This window comes from Ambystoma mexicanum, chromosome 10 (genome assembly GCF_040938575.1).
Source record: "Ambystoma mexicanum isolate Mex_15411 chromosome 10, UKY_AmexF1_1, whole genome shotgun sequence".
Taxonomy (NCBI): domain Eukaryota; kingdom Metazoa; phylum Chordata; class Amphibia; order Caudata; family Ambystomatidae; genus Ambystoma; species Ambystoma mexicanum.
This window is the reverse complement of record NC_090932.1, coordinates 208,308,092-208,325,697: the sequence shown is the minus strand read 5'-3', so window position 1 is coordinate 208,325,697 and position 17,606 is coordinate 208,308,092.

Here is a 17,606-nt window from a genome sequence, read left to right as displayed (position 1 = left end):
GAGCAAGGGGGAGGACGATCACAATATATTCCATCCCAACAAATGGATAAAGATGATTTGAAACTGAATTTACCTAGTTTGACGGCAGTTGCAGGAAAATGGATTCATGAGTTATAACGAATTACAGAGGAATTATGTTGGCAGTGCGTGACATAAAAGGCCTGCTAGCAGCCATTCAAGGGGAGCGAGCTGATGACATTTGGAGGGAATCAGGGTATGGGAGTGTCAAAACACAAAATATGACACACAATGGAGTGTCATTTAATAATTGCAGAGCCGACATATGGAGGGCACTTAGAGTACAATATTCTGACACATCAGACACGGGTTCGATTATGACAAGGAAAATGTTTGAGGATGAAGATGCTTCCTTTATTCGAGAGATTCAAGAATGTTGGCATCTTGAGAAAAGAGAACCATGGATAAAACAGTAGCATTATTCTATCATATCTTATGTCGGGGACTGCCTGAGCCAGTGCAATGACAAATGAAGAAGCAGGTAGGGATGGAAGCGAATCCATGGCCAGAAAAACAGTTGACTATTGTACATCATTGTCGATTGTTACAAGAAAAGAATAAGAAGGCAGAGATCATAAAGCAGAAGGAGGCAAAGTTGGTCAAGAAAAAAGCATCGAAATTCACCATAGAAGGAGCAGCATTGAAAAGTGGTGAAGGTGTGGCAATACGAGAGGTACAGACAGTGCATTCAAGCCATATAGGGTATCCTATAGATCAAAGTGGGTATAATGTTTGGCATTGATGTAAACGGAATGGACATAGAGAAGGACGGGGTGGATTTCAAAATCCTCAAGGAGGAGGATTATTCAGTGGAGGACAGCTGCAGCAAAGCTGGAATTGTGGGAGGACAGGACATAAGGCCCAAATGTAAATAAGTAGAGGGGGCATGCAGCAGAACTAGCAAGCTCTGAGAGGGGGGATGGGCTATTCTCCAGAGTACAATACAGAGGCACAAGAATATTATGCCCAACATCACAGGCAGAATCAGATATGTGTGTCACAAATACAGCAAGCATAGCAAGTTCCATTTCAAGCTCAGTCTCTACAAGGGCATCCACAGGAACCTCCTATGCAAACACAGAAAGTACAAACTCAGCAATAAAATACACAGCAAGAAATAGTGCCACAATGCAATGTGATTACAGGTGTCCCACAAGCATCCATACCCAAGCTAGGGAGTGTGACCATGGTAGGAGGAAATCCTTTCACAGGTACAAGTATGAATTTAAATCCACAATCGTCAAGCCCACAGAGTGACCTGATGTGTTGAATACTATCAGTGATACCTTACCCCCAAGAGGAACCAAGGGCCAGGGTAACAATAGGAGGCAAGAAAAGTGTGTTTCTTGTAAACACTGGAGTGACTTGTTACTGTGTTCGAGAGAAGAAGTATCCAATGTCTGGCATTGTCATAAATGTGCTGGGATTCTCTGGGCCTATGAGCTTAGTTCCTTTCACTAACAAACTACAAAACTCCATAGGAGAACATGACATGTCAATGCCACTATTGCATTCTCAGGAGACACCAATTAATATATTAGGATGTGATTTGATGACAAAATAAACATGTTTATATCTTTTACTGACAAAGGGATAGTGTGTTCCACTCCAGGGATACATTATATGAATGCAAGAAAGTTCATATTAGCAATTATTTATATTGTATTGCTTTTTTTATAATGCACTTAATACCTGAGTTTGATTTCTAAGCGCAGTTCCGGGATTCAAACCACTGTTTTCTGCATGGTCTTGCTTCCAAGACAAGCACTTTACCCATGTGCTATCCTCAGTTGATAAGCCAAAGGCATTACAAGGTGTCCCTTTAGATCCAGAAGTATTTTTGTATGGTGTGAATATTTTGTTGACATGTTTTCCTAGATTGATAAGTAAAGTATTGAGAATACCTGATGAATTTTTCTTTAGGCCAGAAACATCTCTGGATGATGAAGTTTATACAGGTTATTACTTTAGAACTAGAAGCAGCAGTGGCAAAAGAGGAATGGGTGGATGTCCATGGGACAGGTGATGAGGGAAGAGGATAGAGAGCAGTAATAGCTCTTGGTGAAAGATACAGACTAACAGATTTGACAGATGAATACATTTTTAGAGATGATTATTCAGATAATGAATTAGTATTTTTCGTAAGTCTCACTTATTGGATTAAAGTTGAGAATAGGGAAATACCACAGATAATAGAATTGATGAAAAAGAAACTGTAATTTTTCCAGGAAGATTTAAAAAATGTGCCAAGCATTTTATGGACTAGCAGTCCATATCATGTGGACCTATTGAGTGGAGCAGGAACAATTACTCTCAAACCAGGAGCAATTTTGCCATGAGCATAACAGTACTCCATGTCCAGAGAAGCAGATGAAGTTATATTTGAAACCATTTCCATTTTAGTATAGCAGGGAATATTGGTGCCATCAGAATCCCCATGTTACACAGCTGTGTACCCAATGAAGAAATCAACAGGGGGGTTATGGAGATGTATTCAAGATCTCCGTCCCCTACACATTAGTTGAAGCAAAGTTTCCTCTGGTTTCAAATCCAGCTAAGATAGTATGCAATATTCCAGCCACAGCTAAGTATTGTAATGTAATAGAATTAAAGAACACTTTTTTCTCAATTCCCCTTCACGAGGACTCACAGAATTGGACCTTGTTTTCATATAGAAAGCAGCGCTGGAAACACATGATTGTCTCAAGGGTACTGTTAGTACTGTCCCCCTTTCTCTTTAGTATGGTGCTCCAGATTGACCTGGGTAGCGTACAACGCGAGAGTGTAATAATTCAGTACGTAAATGATATGTTAGTGTGCAGTGAAACAGAAGAAAAGTGCACAAAAGACTCTGTTCAACTAATGACCATATTAGCAGAGAAAGGATTTAAAGTAGACCCATAAAAATTACAATATTGCAATATTGCCAGGACAACATCCTGTATATAGGACAGCCTATATCTCAAGAAGAGAGAAAAGTGAGACCTGAGAGAGCAGAAGCAATCATGAAAACTCCAACACTGCAAACAGTGAGGGATATGCAACCATGTCTAGGCCTATGTAATTATTGCAGGGCCTGGGTTTTTGATCACAGTACATATATTCAACCACTTTTAAAAGGACTCAAGGAAGCACAGGTAGGCAAAAGTAAGATAACATGGGCAACAAGATGACTGAAGGATCTGTAGAATTAAAAAGGGCGATTTGCACACCCCCTGTTTTAGGAATTCCAGACTATAATGAAGAGATCTATCTGTTCTCTTACTGAAATGGAGAAGTAATGACAGCAGTCCTCACACAGAAAAGAACATTAGGACATAGTCATAAACCATTTACTTATTATAGTGGGTTTTTAGACCCAGTAATGAAAGGACATTATCCTTACAAACAAGCATTTTCTGCTGCTACTTTCACTATTGAAAAGGCTGCAAGTATTACCATGGGGCACTCAATGATGTTATTTGTCGAGCATTCCGTATTTGTTAATTTAGAGGAGCCCACAAGTACATTTACTACACAAAGGGCATCAGGATATGAGGTAATTCTTTCAAACCCAGTGATCAAAATTGTTAAATGTAGAGTAGTGAATCCAGCAACATTCATTGCAGAAGCAGTGGGGAGAGAGGACTATGTACATGACTGCACAGCATATACTGAACTCTATGATGATATTCCCCATGTTAGAGAAAATGCTCTCGCCGTGGGAAAATCCTATTCATTGATGGTTCTTTGAAAATGTACCAAATGATGGGAGAAAAGCATACGGGAATGTCAGTAGTAAAGCTAAACAGGAGTGGTGAATTTGAAGTAGTGACAAGTGCAAGACTGCCTTCACATTGTTCAGTACAGGCTACAGAATCAGTGGGGATTATCGACACACTCCAGAGGTAAGAGGATGAGGAAGTGACAGTGTACTCTGACTCCGCCTATGTGACGTCAGCCGTACATGTAGGATTATCATGCTGGAAAAGGAGGGGCTTCCTCTGCGCAGATGGCACACCAGTGCAACATGTGTCTCTATTGGATAAACTGTGGTAGTATGTCCCTTTTCCAGATGGATTTAGGCAGGTCCATGTACGCACCCAGATACCACATGTGCTGCCAAGTTTCTCGTACGTGAGGTATTTCCTAGATGGGGTGTGTGCAAAGGCCTACGGTCTGATAATGGGCCACAGTTTGTAAATGAGCTATTTGAACAGGTCACTCTTTTATTAGGTAGAAAGCACAAGTTTTCATATGCCTATCGTCCACAGGTGATTGGTTCATGCGAGAGGTTAAATTAACTCCTTAAAGAAAGGATAGCGAAGATCAGGATAACTTTGAAGAAGGGAAGGCTTCATAGCCTACCCCTTGCATTATTTGGACTTAGAAATCAGCCTGACACAGGTCACCACTTGACTCCTCATGAGTTTGTGACTCAACGCCACATGAGAGTACCTCTTGCACTTCCCACTTGAATAGAAACTGATGCCCACATTGCAGAAAAAAAAAAAACATTAGGTGATGAGAAGCATGTTTATTTAAGAAATATTTTAAATAGATAAATATGAGAAAAATGTCAATCCAATGCGCCAACTCCTTAAATAATTTGATGAAAAAATGTTCTGTTTCGTGAGTCAGATCAAATTTATTTTCTTTTTCACACTTTTTTCAAAATATTTCATGTATTTCTTCAATCAAATAAATCAACTTTGTGTTGTTTTTACACTTTTTTCAAAATCTTTCATTAATTTCTCAACACGTGTTTCCCCATTGACAATTACAATGGTTCATCAGGAGAAAAAAAGGGGAATCTTAGTCTGTTTTGGAAAAAAGGAATGAGGAAAAGAAAAGGGAGAAAAAAGAAAAATAACATTTTTAGAATTATATTTTCCCTTTGCTTTTCTATTGAAAATAAATAGTAATCATTATTCTCTGTATTAAAGAATCTGTAAAATAAATGCATATTATCTTGTTGTTAAGAAAACGCTGACTCACCCACATTTTTTACTTCTTTCATTGGATTTCTTTAAATCAAAATCTTTTTCAAAATCTTTTTCTAAAAAGGCTCAGTTTTATCTGGTCACTTCTGGTAGACTGGGCTTTTATGTGTCATCAATTTCTTTTGACTGTGGGGAAGAGAATGAATAATAGATTTGTAACAGGGAGAAATGCCCCCCTGTTTTGGTTATGGAGAAATAGTATTTAAAGTTTCTTTGGGTAGAAACTGTGGCAATTAGGGAGAGGGTGGAAAATGCAATTTGTAGTTGTGGTCTAGCAAGGTTATCAAATTTTACCTTACCTTAAAATAGTCCTCTCCTTAAATATAATGTGCTAGCCTTGATAAGCTGCTTTCCTTTCTTCGGCTGCTTTCGCATTGTTATGTTGCCGAAATGCGCTTTATATAGCGTTTAAACACCGCTCTGATGTCATTATGCCACGTGCTGTGCGACGCGATGACGTCATTGTGTCGCGCGTAACGCGACGCAATGCCGCCAGAGTGTATGCTTTTCTTCGATGCTCCTGGCGGCCATTATGGAGTGCTTTAAACCCTTAATTTAAGTTTGAATGCCATGTTCGAAAAAATAGAAAAGGTAACTTATAAATTCTACCTTAGCAATCTATTGACTAATGTGGATTGCAATTTTCTTATGTTTGACTGGTTGATGGTGAAAAGGTGTTGTTTAAAGACTAATTTAATTATATAGATGTTGGAGTTTACCTAATTTGTATTTAATTTTTATAATAAGAGTTCAAATTCGAAATTTATCTTATTAAGAAAGTAATAATAATCATTGGAACAATATTTTCTAAGCATGCATAGCATTTAACTTAACATTTGATACTAATTGTTCAATCATACATAATTATTCTGCATACAATAAATTAAATAAACAACATTTATATCCAGCAAAACATTTCTGAATCACAATTTAATCCAGAGGCACATGCATCCATGATGCAAATCCATTTGCTTTCATGTTTCCGTAATAGTTCCTCTTTGTTGCCTCCCCTAGGGGGGGAGGGAATTTTCTCCAAACCAAAAACCTTGAGTTGTGAAACAGCAAAAAGCAGATGTGCATTGATGATATGTACTACCTCTTCCAAAAAAGGACATAATGTGCAATCCACATTAGTCAATAGATTGCTAAGGTAGAATTTATAAGTTACGTTTTCTATTTTTTTCGAACATGGCATTCAAACTTAAATTAAGGGTTTAAAGCGCTCCATAATGGCCGCCGGGAGCATCGGAAAAAAGCATACACTCTGACGGCATCGCGCCGCGTTACGCGCGACGCGATGACGTCATCGTGCAGCGTGTGATGTAATGACATCAGAGCGTTGTTTAAACACTATATAAAGCGCATTTTGGCAACATAATGCGAAAGCAGACGAAGTAAGGAAAGCAGCTTATCAAGGCTAGCACATTATATTTAAGGAGAGGACTATTTTAAGGTAAGGTCAAATTTGATAAACTTGCAAGACCACAACTAGAAATTGGATTTTCCACCCTCTCCCTAATTGCCACACTTTCTGCCCAAAGACACTTTAAATACTATTTCTCCAAAACCAAAAGAGGGGGGCATTTCTCCCTGTTACAAATCTATTATTCATTCTCTTCCCCACAGTCAAAAGAAATTGATGACACATAAAAGCCCAGTCTACCAGAAGTGACCAGATAAAACTGACCCTTTTTAGAAAAAGATTTTGAAAAATATTTTGATTTAAAGAAATCCAATGAAAGAAGTCAAAAATGTGGGTGAGTCAGCGTTTTCTTAACAAGAAGATAATGTGCATTTATTTTTAATACAGAGAATAATGATTACTATTTATTTTCAATAGAAAAGCAAAGGGAAAATATAATTCTAAAAATGTTATTTTTCTTTTTTCTCTCTTTTCTTTTCCTCATTCCTTTTTTCCAAAACAGACTAAGATTCCCCTTTTTTCTCCTGATGAACCATTGTAATGTCAATGGGGAAACACGTTTTGAGATATTAATGAAAGATATTGAAAAAAGTGTGAAAACAACACAAAGTTGATTTATTTGATTGAAGAAATACATTAAATATTTTGAAAAAAGTGTGAAAAAAAATAAATTTGATCTGACTCACGAAACAGAACATTTTTTCATCAAATTATTTAAGGAGTTGGCGCATTGGAGTGACATTTTTCTCATATTTATCTATTTAATGCATTCTGCTTGTGTAGTAGCCGCACAAATGTATGGGAAACACTCATGCTGACGAACTTCGCATCTTTGGAAAACAGAAATACCTATCAATATATAATAATTTCAAAACAAAAAATGGAGCTGTCGCCAAGGGAGAGCTTAGTTAGGCTACAAATTTGACTTTTTATTTAAGAAATATAACTGCTAGTGTATGTGTCTTTTATTTCCCAAAAGATCAAAAATCAGAAGGAAGGGTCAAAGAAGATTCATGAAGACAGCCAAACAGTTGTTCTTAGTGATTTGCAAACACAGCCTAGTCTGTATCCAGGGAACCAAGTGCTTGTAAGATGTTGAAGGGCGGTACCTAGTAGAGGGGGTCACTCCCACTGCTGTAAAACATGTAGCAAGAAGAGCCTGGTTGCATTTGAATGACATAACCCCATATAAAAGAGAGACCCCTAACCCTCTGCCACTTGTTGACAGTGAAACAAGAGAAGAAGCCCCACGGATGATGACGAGATCAGCTACCAAGAGCCAAAATTAAGACTTATCGAAATAAAGACACTTTGAGCGTTTATAAAAAATTCACAAGTATAAAGGAAAAGAGCAAATAACTTTTGCAGCAGTTACAGAACTATTCTAGATCGGAACAAGAGACGATTTGTAGGTGAATCAAATACAAAGAAAAAGGAGCAGGTGACACTTTATGTTACCTATAATAATAACGTTGTACACATTCCTGTATGCGTTTTTTGCCTACATCCTTCGGTCTTACCCATCTCTAGTGAGATGACACGTTGATGCTGTAACATTCTTTTAAAATACAAAAAACTGTTTCACTATTTTCAGGACTATCATTGCAATCATTTTACAATTTCTTTTATAAAAAATGTGGGCTTTAAATGTAATAGAAATTACTAGCTGATTTAAAAAATGGGAATTTGTCAAGTGATAAGAGACATATGGCCAGCAAGAAGATTTATATGTCTCTTTGGAATACTTTTGGTAACTTTATTCTGTACAATGTTTTGTATTTTCTGTATTATTATGGCACTTCACCATATAATGAATAAAAATGCAGATAACGTTTTGGTGAATGAGACATCTATTTTCGTCCCTAACAAAAGCGCAAGTAATATTTTCCCTGATATTTCTAGGCAAATTGTTCAACTCAAGAGAGATACTGAAGAAGATTACAAGGATATAAAAAGATATATTGATAATTCAGCCCATTTAAAGAATAACATGTGGTATCAGAACATGAAGGAGGTGAGGAGGAGATTCAGAAGAAAGCATCTATGTTTGTTCTCTCATACCATATTCCATGAGCTTGGCCATAACATTTATTGCAAGAGAAATAGCTGTACATGATGCAAAGTATCTCAGCCATCTAGCAGCTTGTACAACAAGAGGGCAATTTGAAGGAAGATGGGTCATTTCCATATGAAGATGAATACATTAAAAAAAACAGAAAATGGAAAAGGACACAGATTGAAAAACCAGACTGTTTATACACTCATTTAGTGCTATGATTGGAGCCCAGATAATGATTTCTGAAGATGGATGCACACCAGAGAAAGAAGCTGAAGAGAGAGAATTACTTCTCAGCAAAATCAATAGCAGCCTATGATGACAATGCGGCTGAGCATAAACTATTCAGTAAAACGGCAGTGATATTTACAGCAATATTCATGGCAGGAATTCAGACTGCAGTGAATGTCAAATGGTTACAAATAACCAGGTGGGCGCTGTTACAAAAAATAAATACAACAATAAAATAATTTAATGTGAGTTGAGATAAATTGAGGGCTATCACGATCCTCCAGAACAGGTATGTGTTGGACTTGATTAAAGCTCTGGAAGGCAGCATGTGCGCCAAGATCAGTCCTTCCTATTCCACATACAAACCTGCCCATGATGAAGAAAATGGAACCATGGCAGAGGCAATAGCTATGATGTCAACCCTGCATATGAATATGGACAAAGAAGTAGACAAGACTGAAGAGGATGACTGGCTCTTGTCTCTGTTTTCAGGGGTTGCAAACTTCTAGTATTGCCAGGATTCTGTGTTGTAAGAATAATCATTGGACAATGCAAGAATAAAGCTAATCATGCTATAGAGATGAAGATAATGATCAAAGTGAATGCTGAGACTGGTGAGCACATGCAGACCGAGAGCACCACCTGGGAGCACCCGAAAGGAAGTCAACTAGCACCCCCAGGAACACAGTTATATTACCCCCAGGATCATAAGAACTATGTGGGACATTGGGTGTTCTGTCAACCAACTGGAAGCGTTGCCATATGACCTAGAGTGTTGATGAGCACATAAGAATGAAGGTGCCCTGAGGGGGGGCAACAATATGGATTCTGAAAAAAACAAATTGTGAAGAAAAGGTGAAGAAGATTGAGGAAGTGGCAGAGGACTCGACCAGAGGGGGGAATGTAGAGAGGCAGATGCAAACATCCTCTCTAGTGTCCGCATCATCGCCTCTGTTGTATTGGAAGAACAGGAAAGCACTGTTTGTGACCCTAGGTATCATCCCAATACCGCACCGAAAATATGAACAACGTTATACACTTAGACAACCGTATCAAATGTACCCTTGCACTGATGAGGTGGAAGGATGTCTGCATACACCACTGAACATAGAAGAGCTATAAGGGAAATCAGACCATGAAGAGCAGACACTAAGATGCACTGAAATGATAAACGAATAAGAACGAAGATGTAACTAAATTAACAAGAGAAACATATATTAAAATGCAAAGAAATCATATAAACTAAGAACATAAGTTAAGAGAGAATCAGCAAATGTATATATGCCGAAACGCAAAGAAGATGAGACATATAGAAGCTTGCTGCGAGAGAAAATATAAAGTGAGTAAAGTTGCCATGATTGAAAGATCGACATTGTTTCATATAAATAGTAAGCAAGGAGCCTTGCAGGGAGAGACCAGAACTGGAGAGCTGACAGGCGCTGGAAAACAGCTTCATGCGAGGAACACAGAAAATCTGTATGGCTTGGGATGAAGGATGCCACATCAAGAAGCAACTGCAAGGCACAAGGGTAGTCAAAGAGGATAAGCTACATACACATGACATACTTCTCTTAGATTAAGAAAGGGGAAAACATTTGGAAGTGCCCAGTATTGAGCAATTACATATGTAGAAAGCCTATGCAAGACGAGCAACCAAGTCTCCAGAGGCCAAGATGAGTAATAGCACCCAACTTAATTGAATTAAATAGCACTAAATAAAAGGTTGAAATGGACACAATTGTGGTCTCCTCACATGTAGTGCAAGACTCGAAAACAAGGCATATTGATTAAGCTCCAACTAAAGATAGTGATGTACCTACACTCGCTTAAAAGTCACAAGGAAGAGAACATTCAGCAAGGTCAACTACAGAGACGAAACCTTGACTAAGGGCCTAACTGATGAGAGATGGTAGACTAAATGACCAAGTGGTCAGTGGTCTGACGTTGTTCCCCACACCTGGGGTTCATTTTTGCTTATGTGCTGCTAAAGCCCAAATGTCTAAGTTTGGGAGAGAATGCCAACCAATCATGGGGGCCTATGTAGCAGTGTACCATACATTGTTGCAGAGACCAACCTGTTGCTGTTTTATAGCTATTGATCTGCATTATACATAGTAAGAGGTAGTTGAAGGTGTGTCTACCTGATAGGGAGCAGCCATTTATGTTACTAATAAATAAATAAAGTATATATATATATATATATATATATATATATATATATATATATATATATATATATATATATATATTACATGGCCACGGTAGTGGCCTAGTTATGGTTAAGTTGCTGTTTCCATAGGAAGAGCACTTTTTGGGTGGCTTATAACTTCGCTCTCATTGGACGGATCCTCACCAAACTTTGCAAAAAAAGTATTTGGGTCACTCTGAATTTTGTTTGCAAAGTTTGGTGAGGATTCGTCCAGGGGGGACAAAGTTATAGGGGGGGGTCCCAAAACTTTTTTTTCCCATAGACTGAATGGAAATTTTGCTTGCGCCTACAGCCCAAACCGCTGGACGGATTTCCACCAAATTTGGACCAGGAGCAGCGGCTTGGTCCCGAAAGTGTGCTTTTGCAAATTTGGTGAAAATCCGTCCAGTAGTTGTTTTTTAAAATGACCAAAAAGTAGGTAAAAAAAAATTAGTGATATCTGTGTTCGGTTCGCGGACACACTTCTCTGTTCGCTCCGCGGACCGTGTCCTGATTGCACAATCGTCTTGCGTGATGTTCGCGGACATGCAAAGTGTTCGCTGATTGGACGGCGTGGAGCGTGAAGCGCGTCAGATTTTTCGGTAGCGCCCGCCATCTTGGATTCGCGGATGTCCGCGGACAGCGCGGTGAAACATTGTTCAAAATGTGTATTTAGTAGAGTGTGTTGGTGTGTAGGAGTGTTTGGGGAGGGTGGGAGTGTATGAGATAGGATGAAAGTTCTGTTTTTTATGTGTTAGACATTATTTTTGTGTTCGATTTGTTTGCGGACCTCACGGGTGTTCTGAAATGTTCTGAATAAACTGGGGGTGTTCTAAGGACTCAATATGTGTCCGTTTTGTTCACAAGCAATGTGAAATTGTTCTAAGAACACTTGCGGTGTCCGGGGAGTGTTCGTAGGGGGTGTCCTGAGGACGCTGTCCGTATTGTTCTCTGTCAAGTTGAATGTGTTCTAAGAAAACCCGCAGTGTCCTGAAATGTTCGCAAATAAACAAAATGGGGGTATTCTGAAGACGTTTTTGAGAACACTCCCGGTGTCCTGAAATGTTCGTGGGGGGTGTCCTGAGGACGCTGTCCGTATTGTTCTCTGTCAAGTTGAATGTGTCCTAAGAACACTCACGGTGTCCTGAAATGTTCGCAAATGAACAAAATGGGGGTGTTCTGAAGACGCTTCTAAGAACACTCGCGGTGTCCGGGGAGTGTTCGTAGGGGGTGTCCTGAGGACGCTGTCCGTATTGTTCTCTGTCAAGTTGAATGTGTTCTAAGAACACTCGCGGTGTCCTGAAATGTCCGCAAATAAACAAAATGGGGGTGTTCTGAAGACGCTTCTAAGAACACTCGCTGTGTCCGGGGAGTGTTCGTAGGGGGTGTCCTGAGGACGCTGTCCGTATTGTTCTCTGTCAAGTTGAATGTGTCCTAAGAACACTCGCGGTGTCCTGAAATGTTCGCAAATAAACAAGATGGTGGTGTTCTGAAGACGCTTCTAAGAACACTCGCGGTGTCCGGGGAGTGTTCGTAGGGGGTGTGCTGAGGACGCTGTCCGTATTGTTCTCTGTCAAGTTGAATGTGTCCTAAGAACACTCACGGTGTCCTGAAATGTTCGCAAATGAACAAAATGGGGGTGTTCTGAAGACGCTTCTAAGAACACTCGCGGTGTCCGGGGAGTGTTCGTAGGGGGTGTCCTGAGGACGCTGTCCGTATTGTTCTCTGTCAAGTTGAATGTGTTCTAAGAACACTCGCGGTGTCCTGAAATGTTCGCAAATAAACAAGATGGTGGTGTTCTGAAGACGCTTCTAAGAACACTCGCGGTGTCCGGGGAGTGTTCGTAGGGGGTGTCCTGAGGACGCTGTCCGTATTGTTCTCTGTCAAGTTGAATGTGTCCTAAGAACACTCGCGGTGTCCTGAAATGTTCGCAAATAAACAAGATGGTGGTGTTCTGAAGACGCTTCTAAGAACACTTGCGGTGTCCGGGGAGTGTTCGTAAGGGGTGTCCTGAGGACGCTGTCCGTATTGTTCTCTGTCAAGTTGAATATGTCCTAAGAACACTCGCGGTGTCCTGAAATGTTCGCAAATAAACAAGATGGTGGTGTTCTGAAGACGCTTCTAAGAACACTCGCGGTGTCCTGGAATGTTCGTAGGGGGTGTTCTGAGGACGCTGTCCGTATTGTTCTCTGTCAAGTTGAATGTGTCCTAGGAACACTCGCGGTGTCCTGAAATGTTTGCAAATAAACAAAATGGGGGTGTTCTGAAGACGTTTTTGAGAACACTCCCGGTGTCCTGGAATGTTCGTAGGGGGTGTCCTTAGGACGCTGTCCGTATTGTTCGTTGTTAAGTTGAAAGTGCTCTAAGAACTATCGCGTTGTTCTGAAATGTTCGTAGGGGGTGTCCTGAAAACGGTGTCCGTATTGTTCGCTGGCAAGTTCAAAGTGTTCTAAGAACACTCACATTGTTTGCGGACATTAAAAGTTTCCTATAGATCATAGTTGAAATGTTTGACTCTATGGATGTGATATGCTGCGGTGGTTGTTGCCAGGGCATAGAGTCTTGGGTGCATGGTGCACCCAAGACTGTATGCCCTGGCAACAACCACCGCAGCATATCACAATAATATTTGCTTATAACTTTGGATGAAAAACAAATGTATGGTTCTCTGTCAAGTTGAATGTGTCCTAAGAACACTCGCGGTGTCCTGAAATGTTCGCAAATAAACAAGATGGTGGTGTTCTGAAGACGCTTCTAAGAACACTTGCGGTGTCCGGGGAGTGTTCGTAGGGGGTGTCCTAAGGACGCTGTCCGTATTGTTCTCTGTCAAGTTGAATGCGTTCTAAGAACACCCGCGGTGTCCTGAAATGTTCGCAAATAAACAAAATGGGGGTGTTCTGAAGACATTTTTGAGAACACTCCCGGTGTCCTGGAATGTTCGTAGGGGGTGTTCTTAGGACGCTGTCCGTATTGTTTGTTGTTAAGTTGAAAGTGTTCTAAGAACTATCGCATTGTTCTGAAATGTTCGTAGGGGGTGTCCTGAAAACGGTGTCCGTATTGTTCGCTGGCAAGTTCAAAGTGTTCTAAGAACACTCACATTGTTCTCGGACATTAAAAGTTTCCCATAGATCATAGTTGAAATGTTTGACTCTATGGATGTGATATGCTGCGGTGGTTGTTGCCAGGGCATAGAGTCTTGGGTGCATGGTGCACCCAAGACTGTATGCCCTGGCAACAACCACCGCAGCATATCACATTCATATTTGCTTATAACTTTGGATGAAAAACAAATGTATGGTTCTCTGTCAAGTTGAATGTGTCCTAAGAAAACTCGCAGTGTCCTGAAATGTTCGCAAATAAACAAGATGGTGGTGTTCTGAAGACGCTTCTAAGAACACTTGCGGTGTCCGGGGAGTGTTCATAGGGGGTGTGCTGAGGACGCTGTCCATATTGTTCTCTGTCAAGTTGAATGTGTCCTAAGAACACTCGCGGTGTCCTGAAATGTTCGCAAATAAACAAGATGGTGGTGTTCTGAAGACTCTTCTAAGAACACTCGCAGTGTCCGGGGATTGTTCGTAGGGGGTGTCCTGAGGTCGCTGTCCGTATTGTTCTCTGTCAAGTTGAATGTGTCCTAAGAACACTTGGGGTGTCCTGAAATGTTCGCAAATAAACAAGATGGTGGTGTTCTGAAGAAGCTTCTAAGAACACTCCCAGTGTCCTGGAATGTTCGTAGGGGGTGTCCTGAGGACGCTGTCCGTATTGTTCTCTGTCAAGTTGAATGTGTCCTAAGAACACTCGCGGTGTCCTGAAATGTTCGCAAATAAAGAAGATGGTGGTGTTCTGAAGACGCTTCTAAGAACACTCGCGGTGTCCGGGGAGTGTTTGTAGGGGGTGTCCTGAAAACGGTGTCCGTATTGTTTGCTAGCAAGATCAAAGTGTTCTAAGAACACTCACATTGTAGGCGGACATTAAAAGTTTCCCATAGATCATAGTTGAAATGTTTGACTCTATGGATGTGATATGCTGCGGTGGTTGTTGCCAGGGCATACAGTCTTGGGTGCATTGCCGTTTGGCCATGCACTCAAGACTGTATGCCCTGGCAACAACCACCGCAGCATATCACATTCATATTTGCTCATATCTTTGGGTGAAAAACAAATGTATGGTTCTCTGTCAAGTTGAATGTGTCCTAAGAACACTTGCGGTGTCCTGAAATGTTCGCAAATAAACAAGATGGTGGTGTTCTGAAGACGCTTCTAAGAACACTCACGGTGTCCGGGGAGTGTTCGTAGGGGGTGTCCTGAGGATGCTGTCCGTATTGTTCTCTGTCAAGTTGAATGTGTCCTAAGAACACTTGCGGTGTCCTGAAATGTTCGCAAATAAACAAGATGGTGGTGTTCTGAAGAAGCTTCTAAGAACACTCCCGGTGTCCTGGAATGTTCGTAGGGGGTGTCCTTAGGACGCTGTCCGTATTGTTCGTTGTTAAGTTGAAAGTTTTCTAAGAACTATCGCGTTGTTCTGAAATGTTCGTAGGGGGTGTCCTGAAAACGCTGTCCGTATTGTTCTCTGTCAAGTTGAATGTGTCCTAAGAACACTTGCGGTGTCCTGAAATGTTCGCAAATAAACAAGATGGTGGTGTTCTGAAGACGCTTCTAAGAACACTCGCGGTGTCCTGGAATGTTCGTAGGGGGTGTCCTGAGGACGCTGTCCGTATTGTTCTCTCTCAAGTTGAATGTGTCCTAAGAAGACTCGCAGTGTCCTGAAATGTTCGCAAAAAAACAAGATGGTGGTGTTCTGAAGACGCTTCTAAGAACACTCGCAGTGTCCGGGGAGTGTTCGTAGGGGGTGTCCTGAGGACGCTGTCCGTATTGTTCTCTGTCAAGTTGAATGTGTTCTAAGAACACCCGCTGTGTCCTGAAATGTTTGCAAATAAACAAAATAGGGGTGTTCTGAAGACGTTTTTGAGAACACTCCCGGTGTCCTGGAATGTTCATAGGGGGTGTCCTTAGTACGCTGTCCGTATTGTTCGTTGTTAAGTTGAAAGTGTTCTAAGAACTATCGCGTTGTTCTGAAATGTTCGTAGGGGGTGTCCTGAAAACGGTGTCCGTACTGTTCGCTGGCAAGTTCAAAGTGTTCTAAGAACACTCACATTGTTTGCGGACATTAAAAGTTTCCTATAGATCATAGTTGAAATGTTTGACTCTATGGATGTGATATGCTGCGGTGGTTGTTGCCAGGGCATAGAGTCTTGGGTGCATGGTGCACCCAAGACTGTATGCCCTGGCAACAACCACCGCAGCATATCACAATAATATTTGCTTATAACTTTGGGTGAAAAACAAATGTATGGTTCTCTGTCAAGTTGAATATGTCCTAAGAACACTCGCGGTGTCCTGAAATGTTCGCAAATAAACAAGATGATGGTGTTCTGAAGACGCTTCTAAGAAACCTCGCGGTGTCTGGGGAGTGTTCGTAGGGGGTGTCCTGAGGACGCTGTCCGTATTGTTCTCTGTCAAGTTGAATGTGTCCTAAGAACACTCGCGGTGTCCTGAAATGTTCGCAAATAAACAAGATGGTGGTGTTCTGAAGAAGCTTCTAAGAACACTCCCGGTGTCCTGGAATGTTCACAGGGGGTGTCCTTAGGACGCTGTCCGTATTGTTCGTTGTTAAGTTGAAAGTGTTCTAAGAACTATCGCGTTGTTCTGAAATGTTCGTAGGGGGTGTCTTCAAAACAGTGTCCGTATTGTTCGCTGGCAAGTTCAAAGTGTTCTAAGAACACTCACATTGTTTGCGGACATTAAAAGTTTCCCATAGATCATAGTTGAAATGTTTGACTCTATGGATGTGATATGCTGCAGTGGTTGTTGCCAGGGCATACAGTCTTGGTTGCATGGCCATTTGGCCATGCAACCAAGACTGTATGCCCTGGCAACAACCAGTGCAGCATATCACATTCATATTTGCTTATAACTTTGGGTGAAAAACAAATGTATGGTTCTCTGTCAAGTTGAATGTGTCCTAAGAACACTTGCGGTGTCCTGAAATGTTCGCAAATAAACAAGATGGTGGTGTTCTGAAGACGCTTCTAAGAACACTCGCGGTGTCCGGGGAGTGTTCGTAGGGGGTGTCCTGAGGAAGCTGTCCGTATTGTTCTCTCTCAAGTTGAATGTGTCCTAAGAACACTTGCGGTGTCCTGAAATGTTCGCAAATAAACAAGATGGTGGTGTTCTGAAGAAGCTTCTAAGAACACTCCCGGTGTCCTGGAATGTTCGTAGGGGGTGTCCTGAGGACGCTGTCCGTATTGTTCTCTGTCAAGTTGAATGTGTCCTAAGAAAACTCGCGGTGTCCTGAAATGTTCGCAAATAAACAAGATGGTGGTGTTCTGAAGACGCTTCTAAGAACACTTGCGGTGTCCGGGGAGTGTTTGTAGGGGGTGTCCTGAAAACGGTGTCCGTATTGTTCGCTAACAAGTTCAAAGTGTTCTAAGAACACTCACATTGTTTGCGGACATTAAAAGTTTCCCATAGGTCATAGTTTAAATGTTTGACTCTATGGATGTGATATGCTGCGGTGGTTGTTGCCAGGGCATACAGTCTTGGGTGCATTGCCGTTTGGCCATGCACTCAAGACTGTATGCCCTGGCAACAACCACCGCAGCATATCACATTCATATTTGCTTATATCTTTGGGTGAAAAACAAATGTATGG